This window comes from Perca flavescens, chromosome 9 (assembly GCF_004354835.1).
Source record: "Perca flavescens isolate YP-PL-M2 chromosome 9, PFLA_1.0, whole genome shotgun sequence".
In the NCBI taxonomy this organism is placed as follows: Eukaryota; Metazoa; Chordata; class Actinopteri; order Perciformes; family Percidae; genus Perca; species Perca flavescens.
The window spans coordinates 31,975,752-31,987,756 of record NC_041339.1 but is presented as its reverse complement, the minus strand read 5'-3'; positions in this window follow the sequence as shown (position 1 = coordinate 31,987,756).

Below are 12,005 nucleotides of genomic sequence, written 5' to 3'. Positions count from 1 at the left end.
GCAGACTTGACTTTCACTGTGATGGATTACAAAGCTCAAGCAAGTCTCAAGTCTGGTAATTGATTTTCATACAGTACCACAATGAATATGGCTGCCTGAACCTGATACACATCCAAAACTGCAAAATGTTTAGCTGTGTAATGTGTAATCTGGTATGATCTTTCATAGACTAAACTGGCAAATCCATCAGATCAACCCTAAGCTGTTGATGTGCATAATACGGAGCCCCTTAGGGGACATGAAAAAAAAAAAAAAAAAAAAAAAAAAAAAAAAAAGTTTAGTTTCATGTGCTCACACGAAACTTTCATGTTTGTACGTGAAACTTTCTTGTGCGCACGCGAAACCTAAAGTTTAGTTTCATGTGCTCACACAAAACTTTCATGTGCGCACGCAAAACCTTTTCATGTGCGCACATGAAAGTTTCACGTGGGCACATGAAAGTTTCGTGTGAGCACTCAAAACTAGTGTGTGCCCATGAAAGCCGTAAAGCCTGGGCCATATTGGAGACGATATTGAATGACCACAGTAAAGTTCAATAGTTGCCCTATATTTTAATCTAGGTCTTCATTATAAGGACATTGTTGCTTTGCTTGCAAGTCGTCACCGTTAGGCTATATTGTTTTGATACGACATAAATGTATTTAATCTGTTCAGGCGCAAATGGGACAGTGATTTGGATCAGGCAATTACTTTAATTTATGAACAGTTAACATCTGGCCAACTCATGGATATAGGTGGATTTAGGGCCTACACAAAATGCAAAGAGAATGGATTAAACAAAGGAAAGAGAATGTTCGATTAACACGAGAACTGAACGGGATAATTCTAAAACGCTTAACGTGAAAAAGGTTTAATGTACCTAAACAATGATCAATGATCCCCACATTTCTCTCTTATATTGCTCCTCATAACCACTGAAAACTGTCAAAAAATCTAACCCAAAGTCCTATTATTATGGACGTTATCTGACATTAAGCGTTTCTGCTTCACATTTTCAGCAGGGCAGAGCGACTGTGGGTTGACTCCCAACAGTTCTCATAGGCTGTATAAGTCCTATAACGTGAAAAAGTTTAACATGGTTTAATGTACCTAAACAACGATCAACAATCCCCAAATTTCTCTCTTATATTGCTCGTCATAACCACCGAAAACTGTCAAAAAATCTAACCCAAAGTCATATTATTGTGGACGTTATCTGACATTAAGCGTTTCTGCTTGAGGCTATATTGTAGGAAAAAGCTTAATGTGGTTTAATGTACCTAAACAACGATCAACGACCCCCAAATTTCTCTCTTATATTGCCTCTCATAACCACCGAAAACTGTCAAAAAATCTAACCCAAAGTCATATTATTGTGGACGTTATCTGACGTTAAGCGTTTCTGCTTCACATTTTCAGCAGGGCAGTGGAGCGGCTGTGGGTTGACTCCCAACGGTTCTCATGGGCTGTAAGGCCTAAAACGTGAAAAAGCTTAACATGGTTTAATGTACCTAAACAACGATCAATGATCACTCTCCTATTGCTCCTCAAAACCACTTCAAGCTGTTAAAAAATCTAACCCAAAGTCCTATTATTATGGACGTTATCTGACATTAAGCATTTCTGCTTCACATTTTCAGCAGGGCAGAGCGACTGTGGGTTGACTCCCAACAGTTCTCATGGGCTGTGTAAGTCCTATAACGTGAAAAAGCTTAACATGGTTTAATGTACCTAAACAACGATCAACGATCCCCAAATTTCTCTCTTATATTGCCCCTCATAACCACCGAAAACTGTCAAAAAATCTAACCCAAAGTCATATTATTGTGGACGTTATCGTTAAGCGTTTCTGCTTCACATTTTCAGCAGGGCAGTGGAGCAGCTGTGGGTTGACTCCCAACGGTTCTCATGGGCTGTAAGGCCTATAACGTGAAAAAGCTTAACATGGTTTAATGTACCTAAACAACGATCAATGATCACTCTCCTATTGCTCCTCAAAACCACTTCAAGCTGTTAAAAAATCTAACCCAAAGTCCAATTATTATGGACGTTATCTGACATTGAGCCTTGAGGCTATAGGAAAAAGCTTAATGGGGTTTAATGTACCGGTACCTATAAACAACGATCAGTGATCACCAAATTTCTGGTTAGATTTTTTTAGAGTTTTCAGTGGTTTCGATAGGAGCAATATGAGAGAGAAATTTGGTAATCATTGATCGTTGTTTAGGTAGAATTAAACCAAGTTAAGCTTTTATCGTTTTTGTCCCTGTTGAACTCAGAATGAGGAGATGGCTCCGTCGCCGAAACTACTTTAAGGCCTAATTATCTTTGGCACTTAGACTCTTTTGACAAATTGAAACCTTTTTGGCATCTATATAAACTCATCTTTAGCCGCATGCATCCTTTCTAACTGTCGTTCTTCGCTGCAGTGCTGCTGACTGCGGCACGGTTCATAACAGCGCAAAATGGGTTTCAAAGCGGCGCACATGAAAACAAACCTAAGGTTTAGTTTCATGTGCTCACGCGAAACTTTCATGTGTGCACATGAAAAGGTTTTGCGTGCGCACATGAAAGTTTCACGTAAGCACATGAAACTAAACTTTAGGTTTCGCTTGCACATGAAAGTTTCACGTGCGCACATGAAAGTTTCGTGTGAGCACATGGAAATAAACATTTTTTTTTTTTTTTTTTTTTGTTGTTTTTTTGCTCATGTTCCCTTAGGGGCTCCGTAGCATAACACTCTTTGGTGTGAAAAAAAAATAAGGATTCATGAGGTTGCACCCATAGACTGTTGGTCAGCAGGACTGTCTGAAAACTTTTATATTATGAAACCAACATCAGCCATCCTTCATAGCAACACCCTCATGTAAGACACTGCTGTCCTCCCCGAAGTCGCCATAACTTACCAAGTAAAGACAAAATAAAACAATGTGCCAGCTTGGGTGCTGCACAGTGTGCTGTACTTGCATATAGTATATTTAAAACGTTTTACAGTACAGTTCAAACTAGGTACAGATTGGTATATAATTCGGAAGGCTGATATTATTCTTCTTTCTAAAAGTGTAGATAGCTGATATTGCTGATATTCAGAATTTATTACTAAGAAAAATGCAGCCTGCAGCTGGAACCTAGAAATAATTTGGGGGTTAGCAGCACACTACAACAAGTGGACAACAATCACAAGGCTGTTGTTACTCAGTTTTCACTCACCTTATTTACCGGCTCAAGGCATTGTCACAACAAGCCCAATCCTGGGGGAAAAAAAGAAAGAAAAACACAAAACAATATATGGCATGCCAAGTTTGGTGACTCAGAAATGACATCAACTGGAATTCAAGTCTTTTCATCCACTTTCTACAGTACTTTTTAATAAAAAAAAGTTTCATGTCTCAATTTGAAGTTGTTAATAACAGCAACAAAAATAGTATCTCCAAAGGTTTTCATCAAACAGGAAATCTAATTATAAATGAATTGGGGATTGATCCAATGATAGATACACCAGGTTTAAGACTTTTTACATAGTAGTGTGACTTTTATGGGCTTTTGGGTTGACTGAAGGCCCATCTCGATGTCTGAGAAGGCCCTGTGGTGGCCACATGTGCCCTCTTTGTCCAAGATCAGTTTAAACATACTGATCGGTTCCAACAACTACAATACGCACATAATATGATTTGTGGTATTTTCCCATTTCACAAATAGTACTGTGAAACAACATAATGGAGAGTTCCATGCCGTAACATGTTTGGTCATGTCTGCTGCTATAAAAAAAACAACAACCACAATACAAAAAGTGTGTGGTCCAAACTGCTCTTGGCAGTGTATACATGGTAGTGAAGGACAGCAACACTGTAGCAGAATTGCAAGGATTAAAGAAATAACCAGTACAATCTTTGGGCCACTGCTTAATCCGCTCAAGTAAATACCTGACACTCAATTACCAGCGCGGCTGTCCAGAGCTGCTATGACTGTTGTCAGCACAGGGGGTGAACTCCATCTGCTGAAGGACATGTGGAGGGTGATTATGTGGCCATGGCCTCTTCTGTGTCCCTCACCTTCACACCAGAGCCTGCCAGTGGAATGCTGCAGATTACAGATAGAGGCTGTAAATTGTGCAGGTATCCACTGTGGCAAGAGTGACAAAGGATACAATATGGAAATACTGTGTGTCATGGTGCATAATTCTCCCCTTTTAAAAACAGACTGAATTGTTATTCATAAACAGAAAGAAACAAGCAACAGTTGCTGCAAATATGGTAATTGTTGTAGAATGTCTTGTGCCTGAATTAGTTTATTTGTAATATTTGGCCCACCATTCATTGTCTGCTGTGGCACAGTTGCCCTTAATTACTTGTCAAAGCCTGTGGCACCGCAAGTGGTTTCTCTCTCTCATTTATTACGCAGCAATCAGAGCTTCACACTGCCACCCTGCTATTTTCAAAGCACAATTCATATGCTTTCAGAGATGAAAAAAGACGGAATCTAAAAGGGTAGAAAATATCTTGAGTGGAAGCTTATAGCTTGACATAAAAACACCTCTTACACTGTGCTTCTCCAGAGACTTTTAAATCTTGCATTCAAACAGAGAAGCATAGCCACAAGCTTGGGGGGAGAGCGCTTTATAAACTCAGGGTGCAGGAGCAATGCAGGCTCGTATTACTCTTCACAGTTGCTGCATTTATCCGCTAATTCCTGATTATTCTACAGTGAGCTGCTAGGTGTGCTCTATTTACAACAGAATGGAGGACAGATCTCATCCCTGGGGGCACAGCGGCTGAATGCATTTCTTCTTCTTCTTCTTATTTTCTATTTTTTAATTAGAGCTTAAAAGTTTAACAGTAACTGCTTAACCATTTGGGGGCAGTGGTGGTGATTATCATAGGTAAAGTATTTTAATAACAAATCATTTAGCATTTTTAGTTGCAGGATCCCAGTAAAGGGAGTTGTTTAGCACTGGCCCTTTAGGCAGTGTAAAAAGGTGCACGTTTAAATGAATTCCCTTTTATAGAAGCAGCTATTTTCACTGTAAAACAATCATTCAAAAGCCTTGAAGTCTCATGTGGCTACACCTAATATAAAATTAATTTGTGCTATTTCTACAAAAGCAAAGATACCTAAAAATGTAATATGAATGATCTACATTTCATCATCTTTTCTAACATCAGAGGTGTTTTGGCATGGCATTTTTCTCCACTTTGTATTTTACGTTCAGGCCTATCTTGCAATTTTGACAATAAACTTTGTATCAGCCAGGCTATTTGCAAGGTAATGTACTGTTAATATGATGCTAGTAGCTGGTGTAATCATGCTGAATTTATGTTTTGATCAGCTGCTGAATAAATGAATTGGATTGTTATAATGAGACATGGATTTGTTATAATGAGTGTTAAAAGACACTGAAATTCAGTCTTATTAATGAAGTTAGAATGCAGAAAAAGTATTCCTCCTCACTTTGAATATCAGAAAATAAAAGTGAAACGGAAGTTTTCTTCAGTTTTGCCTCAATACATTCTCTAAGGACTATCAGGCCGTATAAAGTTATACACAGAGCAATCCTAGATACAGATGCAGCTGTCACTCAAGTTCCACTTTTTACCTGCAGGAAGTCCTATTTTTCTTCTGAGGAGCTTTATCTCCCACAGCACAAAGCAGCTTTTTCTTAAGCTCTCATTAGAGCAGCATCTGGTTTTTGGACAGATAAGCAGTGAAGAAGAGCAATGGATGGACAAGTGAGTTGGCCAACAGTGGTGGAGACAATAAGTTATGGTTTATTGGCAAGGACTAATTTGTCATTCATCTAATTGAAGATGTAAAAGTAGATCAATAAGCTTCACCAGGCCACCCTGTTCTGGCATGCACTGACATTAGAGCAAAAAGAGCAAAAGACCAGGCGGCACAAATAGATCTTTTATCAGTGACAGGGGTTAGTGTGTTTACAACACATGCCTTATCTTTCAAACTCCTATCTATCCTGGTGTAGGAATCCAATTATGTTCCCAATATTAACCCCTGTAGAGAATTAACCCCATACACCACTACTCTTTGAACAAATAAAAGTGGGTGAAGAACTGGCTGCCAGTGTTAAATGAAAAAATAAATAATGGATGCTGGCTTTGTCTCTCTCCCTCTGTGCGCCACTGATCCTACCCACCTGGAGGGCTTCTAAATAAGATCCTAAGCTGGCTGAGCGCAACACAGCAGTTCATTGATCCCCCACCCTGTGGTAAGGCCTCTTCACTCAGGTGGGCATATGAAGGTTGAGAAGAAAGGGCATAAAAAAAACAGGAGCTAGACACAGAAGAACACATACGTTCAGGCAGTGAAAGGCTGAATGACTCACCTGCCCTCTAGGAAGCGTAGTACAGATCAAAAGACTCTGCAGCTTGGATGTACTGTACACGTATGTGTGCGTTAGTCTAGTGATGCACTCCAAAGGAAATCAGATGTGGCGTGTTCTCAAGAGCAGTGAAATTGCTGTTGTATCTATGCAGTTAATATGGTCTGTTTGTTTTAGTGGATCTACAGCAGATGGATCAGCTTGTGAGTCACAGTGGAAGAAGATTGTGGTGGTAAAACTGGAAAGATGCAGCCCACAGAACACATGCACACGAGACAGTATATACGCAATCCCATGACTTCGCTGGGCAGTGCTGACAGAAAGTATATTGGGACGCGGTAAATAAAGCTGTAAAATTATTTTGACATGTGTGGCTGCTCATAATGAAGTGGAGTTGCAGGTAAGGATCAAATGAAGCATACCCAATCACAGGAACTGTGGAGAGCACCTCATCAGTGAAATGGAAAGGACTCTGGACAAATGACTCAATGAACAATAGAAACAAACAACACCAGAGCAAAATCGGTCACAGCATCGACTGAGAAGAGGTCACAGTCATCAACCAGGTGTCAATAGGCCGCCGGAGAAGAGTTGAGAGGGCCATTCACATCTGATGTCATTTGTGGACAGAGGCAGGAGTTACGATCAACCAATACACAACCTCCTGTTCCAGTTCCATACTGATAGCTGAGCAAAATCCATCTACTGAGAAAGACTGTGAGATTTGGTTAAAAGCTTGAGTAAAGCTAATTAGTGAACGTTGAGTTAATATTTTGTTAATTAAACTGTTTTCCCACTGTTGAGAAAAAACTTTCACACTTGTAAATACTGCTGAAGGACTAAAGGTTTTATATACAGTACAGGCCAAAAGTTTGGACACACCTTCTCATTCAGTGTGTTTCTTTATTTTCATGACTATTTACATCGTAGATTCTCACTGAAGGCATCAAAACTATGAATTAACACATGTGGAATTATGTACTTAACAAAAAAGTGTGAAATAACTGAAAACATGTCTTATATTTTAGATTATTCAAAGTAGCCACCCTTTGCTTTTTTTGATAACTCTGCAAACCCTTGGTGTTCTCTCAATGAGCTTCATGAGGTAGTCACCTGAAATGGTTTTCACTTCACAGGTGTGCCTTGTCAGGGTTAATTAGTGGAAGTTTTTCCATTATTAATAAAAAAAGCAAAGGGTGGCTACTTTGAAGAATCTAAAATATAAGACATGTTTTCAGTTATTTCACACTTTTTTGTTAAGTACAGAATTCCATGTGTTCATTCATAGTTGTGATGCCTTCAGTGAGAATCTACAATGTACATAGTCATGAAAATAAAATGGAAACGCATTGAATGAGAAGGTGTGTCCAAACTTTTGGCCTGTACTATATATATATATATATATATATATATATATATATATATATGCCCATGAGATTTTGAACATTAATATAGCAGTGTGTGGAGTGATGCGCCATGAGCAGAGAATTAAGTCACACTCCCTGTGTGTGTGTGTGTGTGTGTGTGTGTGTTTGTGTGTGTGTGTGTGTGTGTGTGTGTGTGTGTGTCAGAGGTGTCAAGTAACTAAGTACAAATACTTCATTACCTTACTTAAGTAGAAATTTTGGGTATCTATACTTTACTGGAGTAATTATTTTACAGCATACTTTTTACTTCTACTCCTTACATTTTTACGCAATTATCTGTACTTTCTACTCCTTACATTTTAAAAATAGCCTCGTTACTCCTATTTCAGTTTGGCTTGTTTTCATTCCGGCTTGTCATTGTTCAAAAAAACACGCACACAAAAACCCTATCCAGATAAATCGTGCCATCTGGAGAGAGTGAATTTGATTGTGGTTGGATGAGAAGTATAAACATCTACCATTCTGACACACTATTGGTTTGTACGCGATCCATCGCACCTGCACAGACCCGGTGCTAATACGGCACCGGTGCCTTAACGACCTCTATCTACCGAACCGAATAGCAACGCGGATTTCGGTGCCTTATTTAGGTGCTTCTTTCTGATGCTCCGAAAACAGACCGCTAGTTAACACTACACTCGACACCACCTCCATTAGCTAGCAGCTGGAGTTAACATGCCATGTTAAAATGCCGACAGCTAAACGGTGTAAAAGTGTGTCTGTATTTCACTGGAGAGGATTCTAACACCAGACTGTAGCTGCCGTTGTCTGAAAAACACAGAGATGTGTCACCTTTTTCAGCCCTTCTGAGTCTGCAGGTATGATTTCAATATAACATTATTATAGTCATCATGGCCTTTAGAAAAAAATATATTGTTGAAGTGGGGTAGTGCACTATAGGCCCCTGTGGGGCAGGCTAAAGCTTTTGTCTTTAATGGCATTTCTCTTACATTACTTTTACTTTTATACTTTAAGTAGTTTTGAAACTAGTACTTTTACACTTTTACTTGAGTAAAAAGCTTGAGTTGATACTCCAACTTCTACAGAAGTCTTTTCAAACCCTAGTATCTGTCATTGGCAGAGTGCAGTTCAAAGCGTTTAGCTAAAGGCGATCTTCCCAAGAAAACAGACCTCAGAGCTCAAAAGACCTCAGAGAATAGCTAGTAAGCTAATAATTATATTACATAGATTTAGGTTACTCAACAGATTGAAGAAAAAGCTCCTTACCAAGCTGAATATGTTACTAATGTTACTAAAATAACTATAAAAAACAATATTCCAAACAATGAAATAATAGCCAAGATGTTCAGTCTCTTGCTTGCCTACTGTACTTAACTCGCCACTTGATATTCTTCACAAAAGGGTAACTTTATTCTGTTGTTTATCTCGTTGTGTGTTCGGGGGTCTGCAGGAGGTGGAGGGGCGGGGGGTGGCTAACCATAGACAGTATATAGAATGGACCGACAGATCGCGTTGCTCTGGACGGATACCAGTGAAGGATATTAGAAGCACTTTTTCGGTGAGCGCTGAGCGTTACTGCGCAGCCTCCAACTGAGAGAGACGACGTAGATGTAACCTGTCTGAAAGGTAGCTGTGCCAAAAGAAATCTCAATCATTTCCAATCTTGCAGAGATGGAGAGCGTAGGTATATGTAAGGCGATAACATGGGCACAGGCTAATTATTGCTAACTAAAATGCTAGTTAACATTAGTAATTAAACTTAAACAGCTAATGTAAGTGCTTCAGTGCGACATCTAGTGGTTCTGAATGCCATATATAGAATATTTTACTTTAAAGTGTAAGGTCAATATTTTACAGATCTCTCAAAAAGTGTGTGTTGGAAATATATTCAAAACCTTCCAGGGTAGATTCCACTGCATGTCTCCAGTGGCTTTATGACATGAAATATTCAATCACCACCAGCTCACAGATTCTACACCCGCTGCACTACTTCTGAAAGTATGTCCATACAGACAATGACATACAGACCAAAGTATTCCATATATGGGATGATACATGCCAAAGCATTACAGTTTTTTTCAATTGCTTAAACAATATAACCAGGCTTTTGAACTAAAATTTCAAAACCATAACGCCATTTTTGAAAAAGCACACCCATTTCACTAAACTATAAACACTATTCCCTGGTTTTGACAAATGAGTCAGATTTGTTGAACTGTTACTGCAAAACTCTACACACAAATCCCTCAATTTCTCATTGCCTACACATGTTGTCATTTAGAAAGCACAGCATTCAATATTGCTCAATCAAGTCAGCACGTCAGAGGAGTAAGGGCAAGGAGACAAGCAGTCTCGGATGAAATTCGAGCCACTTTAATGGTCCATGTTCTTGTCCATGGTATGACCATGAGGGAGGCTGGGCAACGATTCCAGCCTAATTTGAGTTGCTTCACCGTCGCCTCCATCATCAGAACCTTCAGGGAGGAAAACAGGTAGGTGTACTTACAGTATGACTGCTCTGTACAGTAACTTTTGAGTGCTGTACTCTGTGCTGTACTCTGCTTCTGTAATACTAAATAAATCCATCAAATTTACAGTAATGTGTGCTTCTATTTTTGTAGGATACAGAGACGACCATCTGGTGGTGGGAGGCTAAGGCTTTTGTCAGAGGAGCAAGAGAGGGAGCTTGTAAACATGGTCATTGCCAATAATGTAATCCGCCTGTGAGAGATTCAAAGGAAAGTGATTTAGGATAATAATCATTTTCAAAGAATAAATTCCATCAGCCTTTCCACAATTAAGTAGGGTAAAAGACCAACGAGTGGAATATGTTCAGGTATGATTTTTGATATTGTATGAAATATTGTGCACCATCACAGTATAGCATGTTTATGCTGCCATATGTGCCCTCTTGAACTGTGCTTTAGGGTAGTGATATACTCTATTGTGTTTTGATGTGTTTTGCAAAGAATCTTTGAGATTGAAGGCTGGCCTGTTCCACCTGAAATTATCTGTGAGGATGAGGCTGGTTTCAACCTCACCAAAAGAAGGAGAAGGGGGAGGAATATAATCGGCCATCGGGCTATTGTAAATGTCCCTGGTCAGCGTGGAGGGAATGTCACAATGTGCGCAGCCATCAGCCAATGAGGGGTACTCCACCGCCATGCCAGTCTAGGACCCTATAATACTATGCTCCTTCTTGCATTCCTTGACGGTCTAAGAGAGCATATGTTCCAGCTGGACCACAGGGAACCAACACAACCAGAGCACCCTCACTATGTTGTTGTTTGGGATAACGTCAGCTTCCATCGTGCTGCTCTGGTTCGTGACTGGTTTACAGATACCAGAAAGAGGTTTTTTCTGCCTGCATACTCTCCATTTCTTAACCCAATAGAGGAGTTTTTTTCCGCATGGCGGTGGAAAGTGTATGACCGAGAACCTTATATGCGTGTTCACCTCCTTCAGGCCATGGAAGAAGCCTGCCTAGACATATCAGTAGATGCGTGCCAGGGGTGGATCAGGCATGCAAGAGGATTTTACCCCCGCTGCCTGGCTAGGGCGAATATAGCCTGTGATGTGGATGAGATTCTCTGGCCTGACCCAGAGCAAAGACGGGATGCTGATACAGAATAATTCTTTTTTTCTTTTTTTTCTTTTTTACTGTGTAGTACTGTAATACAGTAATGAATAAAATGTGCCAATGTAACCATTGTTTGTGTCTGAAAAGGTTTGTGGCAACATAACTTAACAGTTTTGGAAATGTTGTTTTGAATTTATTACACCAGTGTGTAAAATGAAGTTTTAGTGTGTATGTTGTGACGGCTTGTGTGTCCCGTCTGAGGTCAAAGTTTGGTTTTTCAGCAAGAGTTAATGGTTTTGATATAGTGCTTCATTTTGACCTGAAAATAGGATGTTTGGTGAATTGGGTGAGACGTTGTGGATTTGTGTTTACTGTTTTGAGAATACGAGGCATAGTTTCAAGAAATGTGTTTAAGCAATCGAGAAAAATTTTAATGCTTGCATCTTGGCAATTTAGGCAGCATAGACAATCCATTCAGAGAACCATACTTACTTTATTACTTGTTATATTAAGGTAACATGTGGGCAGACATTTTTGGCGCATACAGTATCTGAGCCGACGGAAATCCCAAAGTCAATATTTTAAAATCAAAACTCTCTCTCTCTCTTTCATAAACATGAAGTAACACACATGCACTGCTACCAGACTAGTCTGCGTCTACAGCTCATCAGCCATCCATCTTCATTAAGGAACTAGTGAACCAACACTGAATATTTTAAGACAA